The sequence below is a fragment of the Eupeodes corollae genome, chromosome 1 (assembly GCF_945859685.1).
Source record: "Eupeodes corollae chromosome 1, idEupCoro1.1, whole genome shotgun sequence".
Taxonomy (NCBI): domain Eukaryota; kingdom Metazoa; phylum Arthropoda; class Insecta; order Diptera; family Syrphidae; genus Eupeodes; species Eupeodes corollae.
Window position 1 is genome coordinate 143,816,549 of NC_079147.1, and position 22,065 is coordinate 143,838,613.

Below are 22,065 nucleotides of genomic sequence, written 5' to 3' on the forward strand. Positions count from 1 at the left end.
ATATGTTGGAGTTCCAGTTGCAAGTTATAGGAGTCTACAATTTGCTACTATCATATTATATGCTGCTACTTGAAGTAAAAAAAAACACCAAACAAATCGAAATATGGTTCGCATTACTTTATTCAAAAATAAGTAAGAACTTCTTGGAGAGTACGTACCCAATTTAACCTAAGCACGCAGTTAAATCGACTAAGCTTCCGCTTGCGTCCTTGCATTTTTCGTCTATATCAAGTGATGAAAAAAAGATTTAGTGTTTTTGTTTAAGTAAAGTATGGCGCTTTATAGTTACCTGATCCTAAAACACTAAGGTTGACTTGTATACCATCTTTATAACATTTACATTGATCCAATGCTGCATTTGAAAAGGCAACCATTGCGAATAGAACGATCAACATCAACTTGAATGCGTACATTTTTTGAAATTTACAGTAGAAACTTTCTAAAGAGAAGAACAATTAACTATAATTAATTTCAAGCGATGTCTCTCGCTTTTATTCTGCAAAAATTTCCAAATTTCCAAATTATAAAATCGCAAAACGTGAAAACAAATAATATTAATTTTATTTACACATTATTTTATTAACAATTGTGTCGCTTCGCTGTCGACACATTAGATAATGTATTATTTTAGTGATTTGTTTGTTTAAAAAAACGTGTAGATTTTAATACCTAGATTTATAGCCTTGTTGTGATAAAACCCAAGTTACCTAAATGAAATGCATTTATCTTTTTATTGTATTGTCGAAAAAAATGTTGACTAAAATTGTGTGTAGAGGTTGTTTCAAGGTGAGAGGTAGATACGGCTTATTTTAAAATTATGAAGAAAGTGTGTCTCAAAAAGCCTGTTGAATAAAGCCATTTTTAAGTAGTATTTCAACTCAGGTCAAAAAATCGGCGTTAGATATATATTTCTAAGACACACCAGAATATATTAAATAGAACTTAGGCCTAGTGACTTACAACCCTCAACTATTGTTGTGTGCGAGTCATGTCAAAAATGGAGAAGACCTACAGTTTTATGCCGAATCCGAACGGCTAATTTGGGAAAGCACTTTTCATGACAAGAATTACTCTTGGAGGTTTTGTCAATGTCTCGCCAGAGGCAGTACCAGTAAAAAAAACTGTAGGCTTCACGGGTTGTATTGTGGTAACATAACACAATCTAGATCAATTATCGGTCAGATTCTTAATTTGAAATATATGGATTGTAAATACATTGTAATATTTTCGTTATTAACAAAAATGAGTGGAGTTCAGTTTGTAACTCAAAGACAATTAGTTCTTTTATTTTAGTACGAGATACGCAGATAATGACTGATGTTTTATCAAAGATATTATTGTAATAACAGTTTGTGCTTGGTTTGCCTAGCTATAATCTAGACATAAGACATTAAGCCATGACATATGAATGGAAGCAAAGAAGGGCTGCCTACTTATATCCTGAAGATTGTCTGAGTAAATATACCCTCATATGTTATTTAATTGATTTGTCAAACGAAAAGCTATTTAATTATATTTTAAAGACACGCAATATCGGACAAATTAAGAACCCAAATTTGGTTTTGATGGTTTTCAACCCGGTTGATCACGGTGGGATTAGAAGATCCACACGACCCACGCAAAAGTAATAATAATTAGAATCAAACACAAAATCGTACCCACAAGAACCAACATGAAACTGTTAATATCTGCACTTTTAATGTTAGAACACTTATCTTGGATGAAGACCAGGAAATGCCAAGAGTTAAGAAAATAAAATGGTACGATGATCTCACCAAATGTTAAAACAATAAAATGCACGACTGGGTCGCACGAACTTGCTTCTGTATGCAAAGAGTCTGTTTAAAAAAGTACTTATATGAGATTTAAAAATATACCTGTAAAATAAGTTTGGCTTCAAAGATATAAATGCCATTTGAATTGTCAAAAAAAACGCACGATCTTTGTATATGAAAACCATAGTACTCTCATGAGCAGAAACTTTTAGGGCGACCAGATTCCGAGTCGTTGGCGTGGCATTTGTATCGAAAGTGGAGAAATTCAGCGGGAGCGAGAGAAAAATATTATTCCCATTCCCATAAGCAGCCAGCAGAATAAGGGAGATAATTAATTTTCGACCCAAAAAGTCTACACAATTTCCTTCATTTTATTTGAGTCTATCCTCGTATATGTTTTCACATAAAGAGCTTCCATATGAAGGTTCATGAATTTGTTTTTGTTTTATTTATATCAATGCACTTTATATAACAAACAAAATGGCTTAATATTGTATATAAGAAGGCGATGAAACAAACTTTTGCATGCTTACGTCAGCTGTTTAGGATCTTTTACCGATATTTGTTTTTATTTACATTCATAAGTCTTGTTTTACTTGTGTACGATCTTTGTATATGAAAAATGGTTTCTATTACCTATAAAGCTACAATGCGATTCATATAGATTCAACTTGTTCCTTAAAAGCTTTTTTCCTTTAGATAGCTTTATTGTAATTTCATATTAGAAGAACCAGGATGGAAAATAAATAAGATAAGAAAGAGGCAGACCATGAATGTTTAAATTGCAAGGCGATCGCCTATTGGTTGTGTTGTTAGGTAGCAGGTAGATGTCTAAAACGACCATAGAATAGTTCACTTGGCGTGCTTAGCTTTATGCAGATAGATAGATAAGGACATGTTTATGATGATAATGAAGGAATGTTATTGGTGGCTAGAAGGTACATACTACATACATATGCTCTCTCTGGCCAGTTTCTTTAACTTGTAGGTACTAAGTATTTTTTTTTTATATAGGCGAAGGCCAGTAAATCATATGTGAAACAATCTTATTCGTAAAGAATAATATTTTAAAATCATATACCTATATCATATATAAATGTGTACCAAATGCATTCATTTGGATGAAAGATAGGAATGTAATTACAATTTTGTCCAAATAATGTGCTCTTTCGGGCTCATGCACACTAAAAATAATTTAAAAAATAATATTTTAAGATTCAAAATTTTACCTGAAAAATAAATTTGTCTTCAAAAATTTAAATGCCATTTTATAAATAAAAAAACCGTTGATTTTTTAAATTTTTATTTTGAAAATAGTTAGAGCGGTTTTTTTTTAAATTAATTTTTTATATATAAAATTTTCCAATTTTGTTCTAAAAATATTTTTGGAATGCAGTTGTTTAGTGACTGTAAATATACGTCTTACGTTTGAATTTCGTAAAAAATTGGTGACCCGTTTTTGAGATATAGAGTTTTGAAAAATAAAAATTCAATATTTTTTTAAAAATCCAACTAATTAAAAATTGCATTTTTGTTAATCAAATATTGTTAAGGCAATATAAGAGCTTATCTAGAAAAAAAATTATTGAAATCGGTTTATAAGTTGCTGAGAAAATTAAAAAACAAAATAACGGTTCTATGAGCGGTACCTTTCCTGAGCAATACAAAAATATGGTTTTCTTATAGAAAGATGATAAAGATAACTATATGTAGTTCATGAATATTTTGCCTTACTATTTATCTCCCTCTGTTATTGTCCTGCATCTGCAGTTTGCATTTCTGTTTTCGTTAACTTTTTATTGTACGTGTAATATTTCTCCTCTTCGGTAAATCTTAACTTGAATCTTTTTTTTCTTGTAATCTTTGTATCGTTACTTATCTATTCTGAATAAACTTCTCATACTAGACGGTTGTATTTTTATTCTGCGCAACAGGTTATGGGCGCAGGCACTATCGGAAACTTTTAGTTGTTTTTTTGGAAATTTATAAAGTAAAAGTATTATTTCGGTCGCATTAATTTTGCGGAAATAAAGGTATAATTTCGGAACAAAAAAAGGTGCCTGAGTTTTTTTTGGTAACATTAATTTAGAAGCGTTAGCAATGGAATCGTCATCGTCGGACGTTTGCCGCATTGAAAAGCTGCAAACAGCGGAGCAGTGGATAACTTGGAAATTCCAAATCAAAATAATTTTAAATTCTTGTGATTTGTATGATGTTGTCTGTGGTGATGCGGAGCCATTGAAAAGTGCTAAAGATGGTGATTTGAAGGAACATCTAAAAGCTGATTTTAAAGCCCAAAGAATCATTGTGACATCCGTTGGCCAGCAGCCGCTTACGCACATTGTTAACTGTAAAACGGCGCGGGAAATGTGGACGAAGCTAATTACAGTATATGAACAAAAGAGCCAGACAAACATTCATATGCTGCAGCAAAAATTCTATGCGTGTGTAAAAGCAGAAAAGGACGACATAGCCACACACATCTCGAAAGTGGAATGTATTGCGCAGCAGTTACGTGATTTAGGAGAGACAGTATCTGAAAGCATGTTAATAACAAAGATACTGATGACATTGCCGGATAAATACATGCACTTCCATACAGCATGGGAATCTACAGCTGCAACTGATCGCACATTGAGCAACTTAACAAGTCGTCTCATCATTGAAGAAACCCGTATGTCGCTTCATACACACACACAACATCAAGGAAGAACATCAAGGAAGAATATATGAGTCTCACTCTAGCAAGAGTTTCAGTGGTGGAGGAAGTAGAGGGAGATGCTTCATATGCAAAAAAACAGGACACTGGAAAAGAGAATGTCCGAAAAAGAAGAATAGTAAAATTGAAAATAAAAACAATAATAAAGATGCATTTATATCGACCCTCCAGCGTTGTGACACGAATAGTGCCAGCCAAGGATGGGTTATGGATTCCGGAGCAACGGATCATATGACTTATGACAGGGAATTATTTTCTTCATATGAACAATTTGATAAACCGCAAAAAGTTCGTGTTGGCAACGGTGAGTTAATAAATGCTTATGGTTGTGGCGATGTTGATATTCTTTCGTACAATAATTTTACTTGGCTTAACAAATGTCTAAAGAATATTCTTTACGTACCGGAGATCAAAGTAAACTTATTTTCGTCAAATTCAGCATTGGACAAGGGCTTACGTCTAGTGTCCAATAAAGATGAATGCAGGTTACTTTGACAGAGACAAAATAGTCGCTGTAGGATTTCGAGAAAAGTCGCTTTTCCGTATGATGTTTGAAATTAAAATTCCAAGTGCTAATATTGCGACAAAAATTCATGATTTAAAGACTTGGCACGAACGCCTTGCCCATCAAAATATCAAAACAGTGAAAATGTTTTTGAAAAATAAAAATATTCAAGTGGCCGATGATGGTTTGTTTTGCGAGGCGTGTGTTTTTGGAAAGCACTCCAAGTTAAAATTTCAAGCAAGTGACAGCAGGGCAAAGCAACCTGGTGAGCTGGTACACTCGGATCTTTGCGGTCCCATGCAACATCCTTCCCTATCAGATTCAAGGTACTTCCTTTTATTTAAGGACGATTTCTCAAAATACCGCTGTGTTTATTTTCTTAAACATAAAAGTGAGGTTCCCTCCTGTTTTAGAAATTTCATTTACAAACTGAAATCAGAAACCGGTTTGAAACTTAAAACCATACGAACCGATAATGGTACCGAATTTCTAAATGAGAATTTTGAAGATGTTTTAAAACAGTTTGGAATATTACACCAAACTTCAGTACCATACTGCCCCCAGCAAAATGGTAGAGCGGAGCGTGAAATGAGGACTCTTGTGGAAGCCGGAAGGACGATGATTCATGCCAAAAATTTGCCTCTTGAATTATGGCCTGAAGCTATCAACACTGCTGCTTACGTCATTAACAGAAGTGCATTGAACGATGATCTAAAGACACCTTTTGAGCTGTGGACCGGCAAAGACTTAAACACAGATTGGGAAAACTGGAAGGCATTCGGAGATGTGTGTTTTGTGCATGTTCCAGCATCAAAAAGACGCAAGTGGGACTTGAAATCAGAAAAGGGCCATTTTGTGGGATACATCGAAGGTGTAAAAGGCTACCGTATATGGGTTCCGAGAACTAATAAAATAGAGGTGAGTCGAGATGTAATTTTTCAAAAAACAATTCCAGAACACGTCAACGAAATTCATAAGAAAAATGAAGATTCTGAAACTACAACAGTTGAATCCAACAACATCCTAGTTTTTGATGATGGCGATGAACCAAAACAATTAGAACGTGACGAGTCCTTTCATTCAGCGGAAGACTCAGATGCTGATGATGATGAAGTACCGCTAAGGTATCGTCTGAGAAGTGCTGCAGGAGCGCATAATAGCACGGTATCAGCAATGTTAGCTGGTTGTGCTTTTGTAGCTGAATCCATTGAGCCAAATTCGTTTGAAGAAGCATTGCGGTCTAGGGATGCGTCTAAGTGGGATCAAGCTATGGCAAACGAAATGGATGCTTTAATTAAGAACCAAACCTGGGAGCTTGTTTCACCGCCAGATGACCGAAAGGTCATTGATAACAAATGGGTATACAAGATCAAAGGTTCGAGCACAAATGAGCCAGATCTTTTTAAGGCTAGATTTGTGGTTAGAGGTTTTTCTCAAGTAAAAGGCTTGGACTATGAGGAAACATTTAGTCCGGTGGCGAGATTTTCCTCTATTAGAACAGTTTTTTCTCTAGCAGCGCATAAAAGTTACAAAATTAAAAATTTCGATATAAAAACTGCATTCCTGAATGGTACACTGAAAGAGAATATTTTCATGAAACAGCCCAAAGGTTTTGAAGATGGGACCGGACGTGTTTGCAAACTCCAAAGAAGCCTTTATGGTCTTAAACAGGCTTCACGGGTATGGAATGAAAAATTCACGAGTTTTCTTCGATCTTTTCATTTGGAAACATCAAAAGCTGACCCGTGCGTTTTCGTGGGGAATGACATCATCATGGCAATATATATTGACGATGGCATCATTGCAGCAAAGGACGACAACAAAATTCAGGCAGTCATCAACTTTTTAAGAAAAGAATTTGCGGTAAAAGTATTCGAAGCCAAATTTTTTCTTGGATTTGAGATTTTTTATAAAACGGACGGAACTATTTTCATCAATCAACAATGCTTTGCCGACAAAATAGTGTCTAAATTCGGGATGATGAATGCGAATACTGTCTCTACCCCTGCAGATACATTTGCATTCGAAATGGTTGAAGATATTGAAACTTCAAGTAGCACTAATTTTCCATATCGAGCAGCAGTTGGAAGTTTAATGTACCTTGCTGTAGGGACGCGCCCGGATATCTCATATGCTTTGGGAGTTGTGAGCCGGTATATGGAAAATCCAGAGGAGGTTCACATCAAGGCATTGAAGCGTATCATAAGATACGTTAAAGGAACACGAAATTATGGTATTGCTTTTAATTCAAATTCTTTATATACTTTTGAATCCTATAGCGATGCTGACTATGCTGGTGATCGAAACACAAGGCGCTCAACAAGTGGGTATATCTGTTTCCTGGGAGATGGTCCGATTTCTTGGTGTTCTCAACAACAGCGTTGTGTAGCATTGTCAACGACAGAGTCGGAATATATAGCGGCAGCTGAGGCGGCAAAAGAAATATCGTGGCTAAAGCTTTTGTTTGATGATATTCGCTGTTCGTACCAAAATTCAACACTCTTTATGGATAACCAAAGTGCTATTAGACTGGTGAAAAACCCAGAATTCCACAAGAGAACAAAGCATGTGGATGTAAAGTATCATTTTATCCGAGAAAAGTATACTCAGAAGGTTTTCGACATCGAATATGTTTCTACAGAATTGCAGAAAGCTGACATCTTCACAAAGTCGCTACCCAAAGAGCGATTTCAAATACTGCGAAAGATGATTGGTGTTTTTCCGCTGTCAGCAGATTCAAATTAATGTATTAAATTATTATTGATCCAAGAGGAAGTTTTTTTAGAAAAATATTAATGAAAGAGGGAGTGATAAAGATAACTATATGTAGTTCATGAATATTTTGCCTTACTATTTATCTCCCTCTGTTATTGTCCTGCATCTGCAGTTTGCATTTCTGTTTTCGTTAACTTTTTATTGTACGTGTAATATTTCTCCTCTTCGGTAAATCTTAACTTGTATCTTTTTTTTCTTGTAATCTTTGTATCGTTACTTATCTATTCTGAATAAACTTCTCATACTAGACGGTTGTATTTTTATTCTGCGCAACAAAAGAAGCCAAATTAAAAAATAAAATTTTAGAGAAAATTTTAAAAAAATCTATCGGTTTGTTTTTGAGAAAATTTGAATTTTCGGTTTTTGACCAAAAAAATTGTATGGGGGCCACTGTTAGTTTTGATCTTAAAAAAAAAAATGAAAAAAACGCCTAACGCGAATCTGCTTAAAACCTTAACTTCCAAGTTTGAACTCAATCGACCCAATGGTTTAGGCTGTAGGAGCGTGGACAGACAGACAAAACCGACCGGACGGAATCGCGGGACCCACTTTTTTCGACTTGTCTACCATCGTAATATCATGTTTGATTAAAATCTCGAGTTCGAAATTTTGCACGAATGCAAAACTTGCCATATAGTTCCTATATGTCGCAAGTAAAAATATTAAATATAACTATTTCTGATGAACAAAATAGAAACAATAAGAGACAAATATATGATTAAGAACATTTATTTGTATAGTGACCGGAAAATAGTAAGAACAGAAATAATAATAAACGTCGAAAAGAAACCCACAGATAGATTATATACCAACAATTATTTCCGAACAAAAAATACTGCACTATAACCAAATACAAACAACAAAGATCAGCAAATTATCAACATCAAAACGAGACATACAACAGGTATGTCAATACGACCATCAAAAGCTCAGCTAAACTATCAACTATGAACACTATAACATCATCAGCTCTATGATCAGAAGAGGAGAGAGATCCACCGACTTCTCAGAACGAAAAAATAGAGAGAATTAGAAGCGTGGGGTCGAAGATGTTGAACGGCTTAGAAACAAAAATTAAGTTCGGAAGTTGTATGAACAGGCGAAATTCACGAGTTCATAAACTTAGAGCCGAAGTCTGCAAAGACGAAATTGGAAACATCATATAGTGGAACCACAGTCAACGCAACGCAACCCAACAGTGTGTAACAGGAAAGTTGACAGTAGATAAAATATTCACAATTCAGCAGATCCTGAAGAAGCTCTCTTTCTAGCAACCAAAGTTTCGCTCTTATCATACCCGTCCTGCTATACTTTAAGTAAATCATACGTGATATCTAGCTAACCAGGGGTGGATCAGTACACAGATTTTTACTAAGGCATAACACTAGTTGAAATCTGTTATTGAAAAGATTAAATAGGATTCTAGTTAAAGCATTTATTATAGGTAATTGTCCGAATTGTGTTTTGTTAGTTTTAAATTTTGGAATGTTTGGTGAATTCAGAGTGGATTAGAAAGAATTTCACATTGAGACACACAGGCCAGCTGTTTTGGCATTGAGTGAAACTCCAATAGGTAAAGATTCTGATTACTTGGAATCACCGTGGATTAGCTGTATGTATAACAAATATATAATAACATATTGTGGTATATCAACTTATACCACAATATGGTGTGTGCTCTAAACAAACTATAACTTCTTCTGGTTAAAATTCTTGGTAAATAAGTCCAATCCTGGAGAGTAGTTCAAGTTTTAACGAATTTGATTATCTTTCCAACTCCATTCAAAAAATTAATTGGTCAATTTAATGTACATAACTCTTCTTGATTTCTGGCCAGACAACAATCGAAGGTGTAATTTCAATTAACTCAGCTTGTTTAGGAGCCAACTCGAATTCCTGATGCTGCAGGTCAATCCGCCAACACTCTAGACTTGTTTTTTACCTCTCATCCTAATAAATTCACAATCAAATCAGACCACTCTAGCGTATCCGCAAATTTCTTATGTCAAACAACTCAGTTAAAGAAAAAACTCCTATGAGAACCGTTTGACAGTATTAGCACACGGGAAGGTCTCAATGAATTCTTCAGCAACTTTAACTGGTCACTATGCTTAACTGGTCACTATGCTTCCTCCATACCGATGTGTATTCCAACGCAGATATAGTTTCAAATTTAATTCTTTGTGGAATGAGAAATTTTATCCCGAATAGGTTAAAATTTATCAAACCCAAAGAAAATTCCACATGTGAAGAGGTTATTAGGATCAAAGTTTAAAGTTTCCGCATTTAAAAACGGAATAAGGTCAAACAAGCTAGAAAGACCTGCAACAGTCATATTAGACTAACCAAATTTTTGTATACCAGACATTTTTTTATTCTTTTTATTTTTATTTATTCATCGAGCAGAGCAATAATGTCTCTTATAGACTACTAAAAGTACTTAACAATCAACAAATAACATACCTACAGAATTATGATAAAAAATAAAAATTTCTTTCAGTGAACATTTTATTTCACGTTTGGGACCGGTCAATTGGCCCTAGATCGTGCGATTTAACGCCTTTACACTGTTTTTTGTGGGACTATGTAAAAGCTCATGTCAATACAGACAAGACCGCAATTGACGCATTGGAAAACAACATTGAAGTATTTATTCGTTAGATACCGGCCGAAATGTAAGAAACAGTATGCCAAAATTCTACTAAGCGGATAAACCATTTGAGGCGCAGTCAAGGTCAGCATTTGCATGAAATAATCTTCAAGCATTAAATTATATGGGCCGTACTATCGATACAAATAAAGATTTCATGCATTTTTTAACTTACATATAGCTTTTAAGAAATCACCCTTTACAACCAGAATCGATTGCCATGTATTTTTCTGAACGAGTCTCTAACAACCTCTTAAGTGATCGTACGCTGCCTATGTTAAGTATAGAAAACCAGTGGCAACATTTTCTTGAAGCAACACTGACCTGGTTACTAGAATTAAAGTGCAACGACTTTAATGGCTGGGTCATGAGAGCAAAGCTCAAGCTCGAAAGGTCTTCGAATCTATTCCGAGTGAAGCCGAAGTGGAACAAGATCGCGACTCAGGTGCCGCGAGCGGGGGAGAAAGGACCTCAACGAACTAGGCGTGTGAAACTGGAGACAGCTAGTTAAGGAGGCTGGAGACGAATGTTGAGTGAGGCTTAGGTTCGCCCCGGACAGTAGCGCAAAGTAACTAATCTGAATCTGAAAAATTATTTCAACAATAATTAAGACAGAAACAATGTTGATACCCTTGTTTTAGAATGAGAGGAGAAATGCTACTAACTAATCAAATTGAAGTAAGGTAAATATGTTATCAACAACAAAGGGAAGACTTAAAACATTTCATAACGATGTTTCCAAATATGGAGGAAAAAAGGCAAGCACACTTTGGAAAAACATCCTGGAAGAGAAAGAATTGTCAAGCTGCATAAATATGGACGAGATCGGAGGCTGTTTATAAAAACATAGCAGAGAAGCGCTGTCGTATAGGTCGAGAATCATCAACGAAAATATTTAGGTAGAAGACGATGCGATGTGTTAAGCTGTTGATAGTGACTTAAACAATTCTCAACTATTCATGTCATTTCTGGAATAGAGGGGACCTACAATTTTGTATGCCGAATCTAAACGACTAAAATTTGGAAAGCATTTTTCATTTCAAGAACTATTCTTGGATAATTTAAGAACTAAAACAACATTAGGTGGCACAGTCTTACGCACTAATAACTGCTAAGACATTTACATAATACAAAATCTGTAGCTCCAACACTTGTCGAGATTCTTAAATATGTACTGAAGACCAATTTATCAACAATCAAAACGTGTAAGAGTTAAATTAGATAATATAATACATTGTTTAGCTCCTGTTACGAAAACAAGTTAGCAATTTATTTGTTTTAAAATTTAGAACAAAACATGATATCAAGAAAAACACTGTTAGCAGATATTTATGCGTAGATTTATAGCTTTGAAAACATAACAAAGTGATGTTTTATGAAAGCAATTATCTTTGTTCTATTTTGTCGAAATAAATGTTGACTTAAGATCTATATAAAGAAAATGGTGTCGTCTTTATGAAAGAAGAAATTTACAGTATTGAAAATGCGGATTTTTAATTATCTACAAACATTATTAATGTTACTTTTTTATTTGAACAGAAGGAAACCTTGTGTTAAATCAGGCATTTTTGACTTTATGCGGTTACCTGTTTATGATGTTGGCCCAATTAATAATCCAAGTTTCAAATGTCGATAGAATAACTGTAATTTAGCTCTTTTTTCTCTTATTACTATTTTTACCCTGAAGGAGAATATATTGAAACAATCTTCTTCTAAGATTTTAAAGTAAATAAATAAAATAAATAAATTTAACACTTGCTCGAAATTTACTTACAAAATCTCGATGAATTAAAACTAAGAAAAAATGAATGCCATCGGATGGAGGTATACGAGTATATCTTATTTTTTTTAGCTGTTTTTGATGCTGTTCATATAAATACTCAAGGTTTTCGACCTCGACATCTGAACGCAATATGGCAAAAAATTGACAAAAAAACGCAAAAATCTTAAGTTTTTTTCAAGGTATTGCCGATTTTGCCCATAATGGGTACGTTTCTTCATCATAAGTACTCTGTTACTTTAAGCTAACCGAATCCCGTCTCTGTGCACGCAATACTTTCCGAAACTACCGAATTTTACGCATGGTTTGATAATATAATTCTTGGACTATGAGCTTTTTTGATCAAACATTTGTTTAAGAAACGAAGAATTTTCTAAAATAAAGAAAATTTTGTTTACTTTTCGTCAATACTGACAGTCCAAGCAAATATCTCATCTGCAACGCAACAGAAATTATATCAAACAATTTTCGTCCCTAATCAAAACTCCTCTCAAAAACGTCAACAACTAACTACTTTTGAACACTCCCTTTTTTTATGTCTAAACTTTGACTGAAACTAACCTGGTCACCAGTATCAGTAGGCTAGAGTTGGTTTCCTCTTCTTTAAATGTGTATCGTTAAGATAATTGGTTAACCGCTGGCTCTTCTTACAGACGAGTCCTTATCGCAATCGAAAATACAAACGACTCTTCCCTTTTCTTAATTTCAAGCATTTGATTTTGTTTGTATGTTTGTCTACCATACCTATTCTACTTAAAACTAAACCCTAAAACTATAAAAGAAGTATGTAAGTCGGCCAAGACTTAAAGATATCAAAATGGTTCTCCTGCTTCACTCTATCAGTTCGGTCCCTTTCGGACACATCCCTACTGTACAAAAAGAGCTCTGCTCCGCTTTGTGCCATGACGTCCCGATTGTACAGGAGTCGCCTATCACGGTTCGTCGTCTGACGTGGTAGATTAGCGGAACTGGTAATCTATCCTGTATTAGACCGTATTGGTCTAAAAAGAGGAATGCCTCTGTTGGAACAAAGACGCACGAGCGTGCACTCTCAAAATACTCGTCGTTCGGATAGAATGCCCGAAAATTAAATTGTCGGTCAAAGACATAGCTCTTGCAATGTGAAACCCGACCAGTTTTATCTCGAAATTGTCAATTCTGTTGATTCGAGCCCCGTTGTATAGAACCTCTTTGGAATAGTAATGCACGTAAGAAGATTCGGCTGTTCGATATAAGCCGGTACAGCGTCGTAAATACTGCTGCTCGAACACCCGAAACTTCTCCATCTGGGAAGGGGCAACGTTAAACCACACAGGACAACCATAAACGATCATCGCCTGTATAAGGGCCATGTAGCAAATTACCTTCACTTTGGGGTCAAGCCGACTGATCAGAGCAGCATTTATGCCTCTATCGGAATATGAATACTGATCTAATCAGATACCGCTGCCCGTGAAGATCAACGATGACCATCTTGCGCCAATTCTTGCACGTATCCCTCGTGTCAACGGATTCCGAAACAGAATTGTCTCCGACTTCTGGGCAATTATTTTCAGTTTCTAGTCTTCGCAATATCGCTGATTATCCAGCCAGGAGACCTTGAAGGGGAGCTCATTTAGCGCTGGTAGTTCCAGCACTTGTGAGCAACCCAAAACCACAGTGCTATTAATAGCACTCCTATACTTCTTAAACCGTATACAAAACCGAAACCCTCAAATAACAGTGCAACTCGAGGATCCAAAAAACCATCAGAAGGCGCTCTTCTCAGGAACCGCTTCAAAACGGCATCTCACATTCTTGCCGAGATTGCCAAAAATGAAGAGACCGGAATGATTCATGAGAGGGACGCCCAAAATAAAATGAAGTACCAGAAGGTTGTTAATGAATACAACAACCTTCTGGCCAGCCGAGAAAAGGCCATTAAGCCAAACAGATCTCAGGTAGAGATCGGCACGTCTCAGAAAAAGAGCAAGCTTGACGACCGGACAAAGCCAGTGAAAGCACCATCTTCTGGAGCAGCACAACTGCGTACTCTTGGTGAGGTTGTCGGGGATGACCTCCACGTAGTGGTTGTGTATGTGCATGAGCTCTCCACAAACAGCAAAGGTCTGCTGAACGTGTGGAACTCTTTCGAGGGCAAGCTCTCTGAGATGTTTTCATGCACTATATCAAATAGTGAAAGCCCCTACCCTAGTTTTGACTCTGGCGAGATGCTCAGAGGTATAGGGTAATTAAGTGTGCTTACAGGGGATTTCCTTAGTGAAAGCATTGCTATGATTAGCAATGACTGGGAGGGCTTGAAGCTCAAGCTTAACCCAGCTAAGGACATCCTTAGACAACCGAAGGCTCGCATTTGGTTGCGCTTATGAGCATAAAGCCAAGCGGACAGGACCTGATCCGCGGTCTTCAGAGGCAAAATCCGCTGGTCCCCATGCACGATTGGGCTGTAGTTAAGCCAGAATAACCGCAGAAGACCAGCGCCTCTTACCTTCTGAGGATTAGCGAGGAGAGTCTAGGGACTAGGGCCGAGTACAAACTAAGTTTTGGCATAAGGAATGCCAAAATTAAAATTCTGCAGAGTCGGGGAACAGACACCTAGAAAGCTGATGACAACGTCGAGGTTGACGATGTTATAAGCGGAGTCGAGATCCCCAGCGTGTTGCCAGGCCCCAGCTCTGCACTCTAAGTGTGCTTCATCTGAGAGTTTTCCTTAGGGTGGGAAACTTCGACATTGGCGTTATCCAAGAACCTCAAGGTGGGAGGCCTCTAAGACAACAAGTACGACCTCTTTTATAAAACCGCAGATCAAGAGCAAGGTAATCTCAGAACTTGTATTTTAGCTAAGAAACATTTAAAAGTTTTTGTATGTCAAAATTTTAGCACTCCCGATCTGACAGTTGTCAGATTTGAAGATAAGAATACACAGGGTTTGCTGTTGGCCTCTTTTTACTCTGCCCATAATGCACCATCACCTCCGGAGGAGGTGTGCAAAATCATAACCGAAGTTAACATCAAAAAGGCAAACCTTCTGATTGGAGGCGGCGCAAATGGTCGGCATACCCTTTGTGGAAGTTCTGAACGAGGTGAGTCACTTTTTGATTTTATTATTGAAAATAATATGACCATTTGTAACAGAGGCAATACTCCCACTCTTGATGTTACTTAAGTAAACAACCGTAATTTATTAGTGGAGAATTGGAGAGTTTCCCCTTTGAATACGTTTTCGGATCACAAGTGGATTCTTTTTCAAATTAATTTTGAGTCGAAAAACAATCCGCCTTACAGAAATCCCAAAAGAATTGACTGGATGAAATTCAGCCAAATTCCTAATTCCAAACTAAGCAACTTACCGAATCCCACTGAATCGATAGGAGACCTTGAATCAAAGTGAAAACCTTTGAAACTTCTATAAGTAAAGCTTTAAGAGTCTCTTGACCAGTTAAATATAGCGGTAAAACCCTTCCTTTTTGGTGGAATGAAGAACTGTCCAGTCTTAGGAAAATGACGAGGACAATTTTCAATATCTGCCACAAACATAAGTTTTACCAACCGTATAAAGACTCTCTTAAAATTTACAAGTAAGTCCTGTCATCAGCCAAAAGACAAGGCTGGAGAGAATACTGTCAATCAATCGAAGACATAAAGGACTCCGCAAGGCTCAGCAAAGTTTTATCGAAGGAACATTATAATCCTTCATTTCTTAAAAAGCCTGATGGAACCTGGACAGCCTCCCAGCCGAATCTCTTGAGCTACTGATGAAAACGCACATCCCGGGTTGCGAGAGTGATAACCCCGAATCGCTTGAAACCAAAGAGCTAAACGTAGCTCATGTGGAGCAAGTCAATTCCGTTATAACCAGAGAAAATATTTTGTGGGCCATTAATACTTTTTCTCCATATAAATCCCCAGGCATGGATGGCATACTGCCAGTTATGCTTCAAAAGTTGCATGATGTGGCAGCTAAATGGCTGGAACAAATTTTCAAAGGATGCCTCCTTCTCAAACATGTGCCCATGTCGTGGAGACAGATCAAAGTAGTTTTTATCCCGAAAGTGAATAGGCGAGGTCACAAATCCGCGACGGATTTCAGACCAATAAGCTTATCTTCTTTTATGCTTAAAACCTTGGAGCGCATTCTTGATTACCATATAAGAGAAATCCTAGTTGGACGACCACACGAAAGCTCTCTGCCTGCTTGTCTTAAGGGCAAATCTACCGAGACTGCCCTCCATGAGGTAGTGCGTACTGTAGAACAAACAATCCATTATAAAGAATTTACTCTTGCCACCTTCTTAGACATAGAAGGTGCTTTTAACAACATCCTTACCGAATCCATAGAATAATCGCTCCTTAAGTTCGGTGTAGAACTTCTCATTTGAGAATTTATTATTTCCATGCTCAGTGGTAGGAAGATTCGAGCCACTCTAGGCAATACAATCGCAACAAAACACGTGAGTAGGGGAACACCCCAAGGTGGTGTCCTTCGCCTCTTTTATGGCTTCTGGTCATGGATACAATTCTCTTTAAATTAGAGAGATGTGGAGTGAAGGCTATTGTTGTCAGGAAAGTACACCTCTATGATTAGTGAAATCACAGCGTCAGCTTTGAAGACTTCAGTCGAAGATGATTTTATGGACGTACACAGCCGTAGTACGCCCTATCTTAACATATGGTTCGATTGTGTGGTGGCCTGCTCTTAGCAAAGCCTATAACATTAATAAGCTAAAGAAGGTTCAGAGAACAGCTTGCGTGGGCACCACAGGGGCCATGCGTACTTGCCCAACGGACGCCTTAAACGTTATTTTGGATCTTCTACCAATCGATTGTTTTTATTAAATATATAGTTTCCTGTAGCGCTATAAGGCTAAACGAATCAAAGAGCCGGTTGTCAAAACCTTATGGTCACAGCAACACAACGAAATTGATTCCCTCAGATATTATCTCGGTAGACACTGACTACTGCACTCCTACTTTGAGCCTTAGTAAGGGTTTTAAGATTATTTTCCCATCCAGAGAAGATTGGGAGGATGACATCGTGTCGATAGTTTTCGACACAACCATCTTTACTGACGGATCAAAGATGGAGTGCGGAGTTGGTTCTGGGATCTTTTCTGAGTCCCCAAATGTAGCCAAATCCTTTAGGCTTCCTGACGTTGCTAGCGTTTTTCAGGCTACCAAACTGAATCAAACCGAAGGTGGAGCAATTTACCCAACTGCATTATATCTAGGAAGATATGGCCCACCTATAATAAAACCCGTACAAACGATCTTCTATGCAGGCCAAGGCAAGACATAGCAAGGATTGGTGCGGTTTGTACCGGACATTGGCCTATAGGAGTTCTTGCAGAGAAGTTGGGTATCTCTTACAACACCTTTTGCTGTAGTTGTAGTGACCAAAGAGAAAGTGAAACCATAATCCATTTCCTCTGCAAATATTTTGCTTTGGCAAACACTAGAATGAAATATTTTGGCTTTGGAAAAGCATTCTTTCACGAACTTGATGAGCTATCTGAGACAAAGATTAGAGACCTAATCTTTTTTCTCAATAAGACAAACACAATCGCTATGAAGCTTCTCTATCAATCTGTCCCTTTCAATCACATTTCAAACGAGTTTTTGGTATCAAAACGGCGCACTACAGCGCTAATTGCATCTCAGGCTAGGTTGCCTTGAAATTGCCATTGCCATTTCTACCTACCTACCTACCTATATTTTAAAACGTCTAAAAGATATAAATAAAGAGTTGTGTAGTTTTGGCCATTAATTTTTATGTAAAATTCATCTTTCGTTAAACTTTCTTTTCCGAAGTAGAAAAATCTAATTCTTTTATAATTTGGACAAATTGCCACAAGGCGGAAAATATTTTCAGCTAGATCCAAGTTAAAAATTGAGCATATTCCATTTGTGTTATTTTTAAATGTCCGAGCATTAATATTAAGAAGCTTTAGCTTGCAACACGTTATTAAAACATAACTCGTTTTTCGTATATTCAAGGCGACAATATTCATCATGAAACTGTGACATTCCTGATATTTCTAAATTTTTTTTTCCCAAGCCTTAAAGTTTCAATAACGCTTTTATGTTTCAAACTCCAATCAATATTTTGAAAATAAAAGTTCAATTCTATTCCAGCATCACCAAAAACTTTAACCCAATCATTAACCCAGAATGTTGACTTTTGAATTGTTTCCTCTGCTAATATTTTTGTTAGGCGGTAGTCGTCGGTGTTCAGTGTCCTTTTTTGATGACAGCAAATACTTCTTCTACGCTTCCGTAGCAATGCTCAAAAACGCCCCACTGACATCACGCTTTGATCTTCCAATTATGTCAATATCATCTGCGTATCCGAGTAATTGGATCGACCTTTGGAAGATTGTGCCTCTAGTGTTGACGGTTGAGTTTTGCACAATTCTTTCCAGAACGATGTTGAAGAAGTCGCATGACAGTGCATCGCCTTGTCTAAAACCTTTTTTGACATCAAATGCATCGGTAAGATCTTTTCCGACCCTGATAGAGCAGCGTGCATTCTCCATCGTCATTCTGCACAAACGGATAAGTTTGACAGGAATGCCAAAACTAGACATTTCTCGGTAGAGCTCTTCCCTATAGATGCTGTCATAAGCTGCTTTAAAATCGATAAAGAGATGCTGGGTATCGATTTGAAGTTCCTGGGTTTTTTCCAAGATCTGCCGTAGTGTGAATATTTGGTCGATAGTGGACTTTCTTGCCCTCAAGCCACACTGATAAGGACCAATCAGGTTGTTGACGAATGGCTTCAGATGTTCACATAATACGGCAGAGAGGATCTTGTACACAATGTTAAGGAGATTGATTTCTCTGTAGTTGTCGCAGTTTAGAGGGTCTCCTTTCTTATGCATCAGGCTGAGATTCCACTCATCGGGCATGCTTTCTTCCGACCATATTTTGCAGATGAGTTGGTGCATGCTCCGTACCAAGTCATCGCCTGCTGCTTTGAATAGTTCGGCAGCGATGCCGTCAGCTCCAGCTTTGTTTGACTTAAGTTAAGATATAGCTATCTTCACTTCGTCAAAGTCGGGTAGGCGGAATTGTTGATCTGCGTTTCCGAGGTTGAGTGGTTCTATATCCCTTACAACGGAATTCTATTCGTCATCGCCGTTATATAATTTGAAGAAGTGATCTTTCCATATTCTCAGCATCGACTGCGGTTCTACTACGATGTTCCCCTGATCGTCTTTACAGGCTTCGGTTCGTGGCTGGTACCCTTGGGAGGTTTTTTTTACCTTTTGGTTAAATTTACGAAACTCATTCCTGTTGTGACATCCCTCTATCTCCTCGATCGCGCTCTTCTCATGCTCTCTTTTTTTCCATCTTAGAAGCCGGTGTTCCTCTCTCCTCTTCTGCTCGAAGATCTCGAGAGCAGCTCTAGTCCTTTTGTGCAGTGCCGTTTTGTATGCATGCAGCGAAACAAGCATGCGCTTGCCGGCATTCGTCGTCAAACCAGGGGTTTCGCTGTGGTGGCCGTGTGAAATGCAGGCAACATAGGACTCCTTAAGATGTTATTAGAAACTCGATCGGAAAAGGACATGGCAGTCTCTTGTGATTGTAGCCGTTCAACGTCGAATCTTCTCACAGTTCTTCGTTGCTTTGGCTTGGATCGTGATATCCGTAGCCGTACCTTGGCTACAACGAGGTAGTGGTCCGAGTCAATGTTGGCCTCTCGGAATGTTCGGATATCCTGTATACTGGAGAAGTGTCGTGCGTCGATCGCAATATGGTCAATCTGGTTGACGGTTGATTGATCAGGAGATTTCCATGTCCCCTTGTGGATATTGAGATGTGTGAACTGCGTACTGGCTACCTGAACGTCTCACCCCGCAGCGAAAACGACTAGCCTGAATCCGTTGTCGGAGGTGGTGTCGTACAGGCTGTATCTCCCGATTATACCACCAAAGATGTCTTTTCTTTCAAGCTCCGAAATCTCCGAAGACAATTTTAATGTCATAGCCAGGGCACTGCTGATATGTCTTGTCCAAGAGCTCGAAGAATACGTCTTTGGTGTCTTCATCTTTCTCCTCTGTTGGGGCATGCGCGCATATTAGGCTTATGTTGGCGAATTTAGACTTGATGCGGATTGTCGTGATTTGTTCCAACAACAAATCCACACCCAAATAGACGCTGTTTTTGTTCTCGGTAGCAGTCGCCGTAGTATATTTCGCAGTCTTTTAGTTTGCGTTTGCCCAGTCCATCCCATCGCACTTCTTGGATGGCGGTTATGTCTGTCTTGCAGCAGTTTAGGGCGGCCGCTAATTGTTCGGCTGCACGTGGTCTGTTAAGGGACCTAACATTCCGCGTACATATCCGAAGTTCGTTGTCCTTATTTCGTTTTTTGTCAACAGCTAATCCGTCCGTATCCGATGCTTGTTGGTGCTTCGTAACTAAAGGTATGTGTTACGTGGCCAGGAAGTCACCCCGACGGTATAACCCTCAACCAGGAGGGCCAGAACCTTAGTATAACTCCAAGGAAGGGGAGCCGGATAAACCGCTCCTTACAGGCCTGGGCTCCGAAAATGTCGAAGAAGCAAACAAGGGTTATCGCTCTCCCATTTTTCATTTTTTATTTATTTATCTTATACTTATGTTTGTTGCTCTAAATCAATTAAAATATTCAATTCTTATATTGTGTACCATCAAAATTATGAAAACCTAAGAACCACACAGACTAAATATTAGCTAAAATTAAAAGTTCCTGATAAAAAAAAAAATGTATTTGTTTTGTTATTATCAACATGCAAATCATTTTGTAAAATTATTGTTTATTACATGATTCTTTTTTTTTATTTTTCTATCACTTCATGAAATGTCATATCCGGCTGTGGGTCTGAGTGCTTGCTATGTTAATTGATTTATAAATTTCTGAAAAGTTTACTTTTGTGAAAAGTCTATATATTCCATATAGTACTCCTATGAAAATCCAATTAAATAGTTTTAGTTCTAAGAAGTAAGGAATGTACGTAAACGTGTGTACCTACATATTTAAATAACTATAGGACCAGGTATGCCTGATGTTATGCCATTTACTACTAACCGTTATGTAGATAGGCAGGTGAACTTATTTGTATGTGACGATGTCGTTGACATTTGCTCTTAGCCATAAAAACCCATCAAACAAAAAGCGGTGAGAACTCGCGCTGTAAATCACAATTTACCTACCAACAACGTTAAGTTTCGATAAAGCGCTCACTTTCAACTGTAAAACTATAACATCAACAAAAAACCCTATAGATGCGACCTCGAAACCCACCAATGCTCTTCTAAAATAGTGAAACTAAAACATAATAGATCCGCAGCCAACGGCCTCTGTGCCATTCAACATTTTCCAACTGAATAAACAACCCATGAGAAGGAAGGTATACAGATATAGCTTTTTGTAGTCGAAGTTACTCACTCTGCTGAACCTCATATTGAACGAACGAAAGTATCTATGTATATATTCAGGTACATACCTATCAGTTGTAGACGAGAGCCATTTAAACTTCGAAGCGCTGCTACCCCAAAAACCTCCGTATGACTACCGCCCGATCTGAAAGTTGCCAGGCCACCCCCAAACACAAAACGCCTACAAACAATAACAGCATTATTTCAAATAGCGTATAGCTAGCTTATCTATTCGAGGACAGCCCTCCCCAACAAAACAGAACAGAAGTAACCAAGAAAACTAAATGAAACCCCAAGCCCAAATCTCTATATCGCATTCGTCCCACATTTGGCCGTGAGAGCCGAGACTGAGTTGCTGTGATATGTTGAAGCTGAAGCTAATGGGTGTTGGTTTGCTTTGAGTCCGTCTTCGTCCTCCTCGTCGCGTGGTCTTCGTCCGGTATG

The 22,065-nt window shown here is 37.7% G+C and overlaps 1 protein-coding gene across 1 annotated transcript in view; it reads right to left on the reverse strand.

Moving 5' to 3' along the window:
• LOC129943438 (nicotinamidase) overlaps window positions 1-22,065 on the reverse strand; it is a 195,501-nt gene that overhangs the window by 146,123 nt on the left and 27,313 nt on the right. The gene's annotated exons all lie outside the window — the stretch shown is intronic.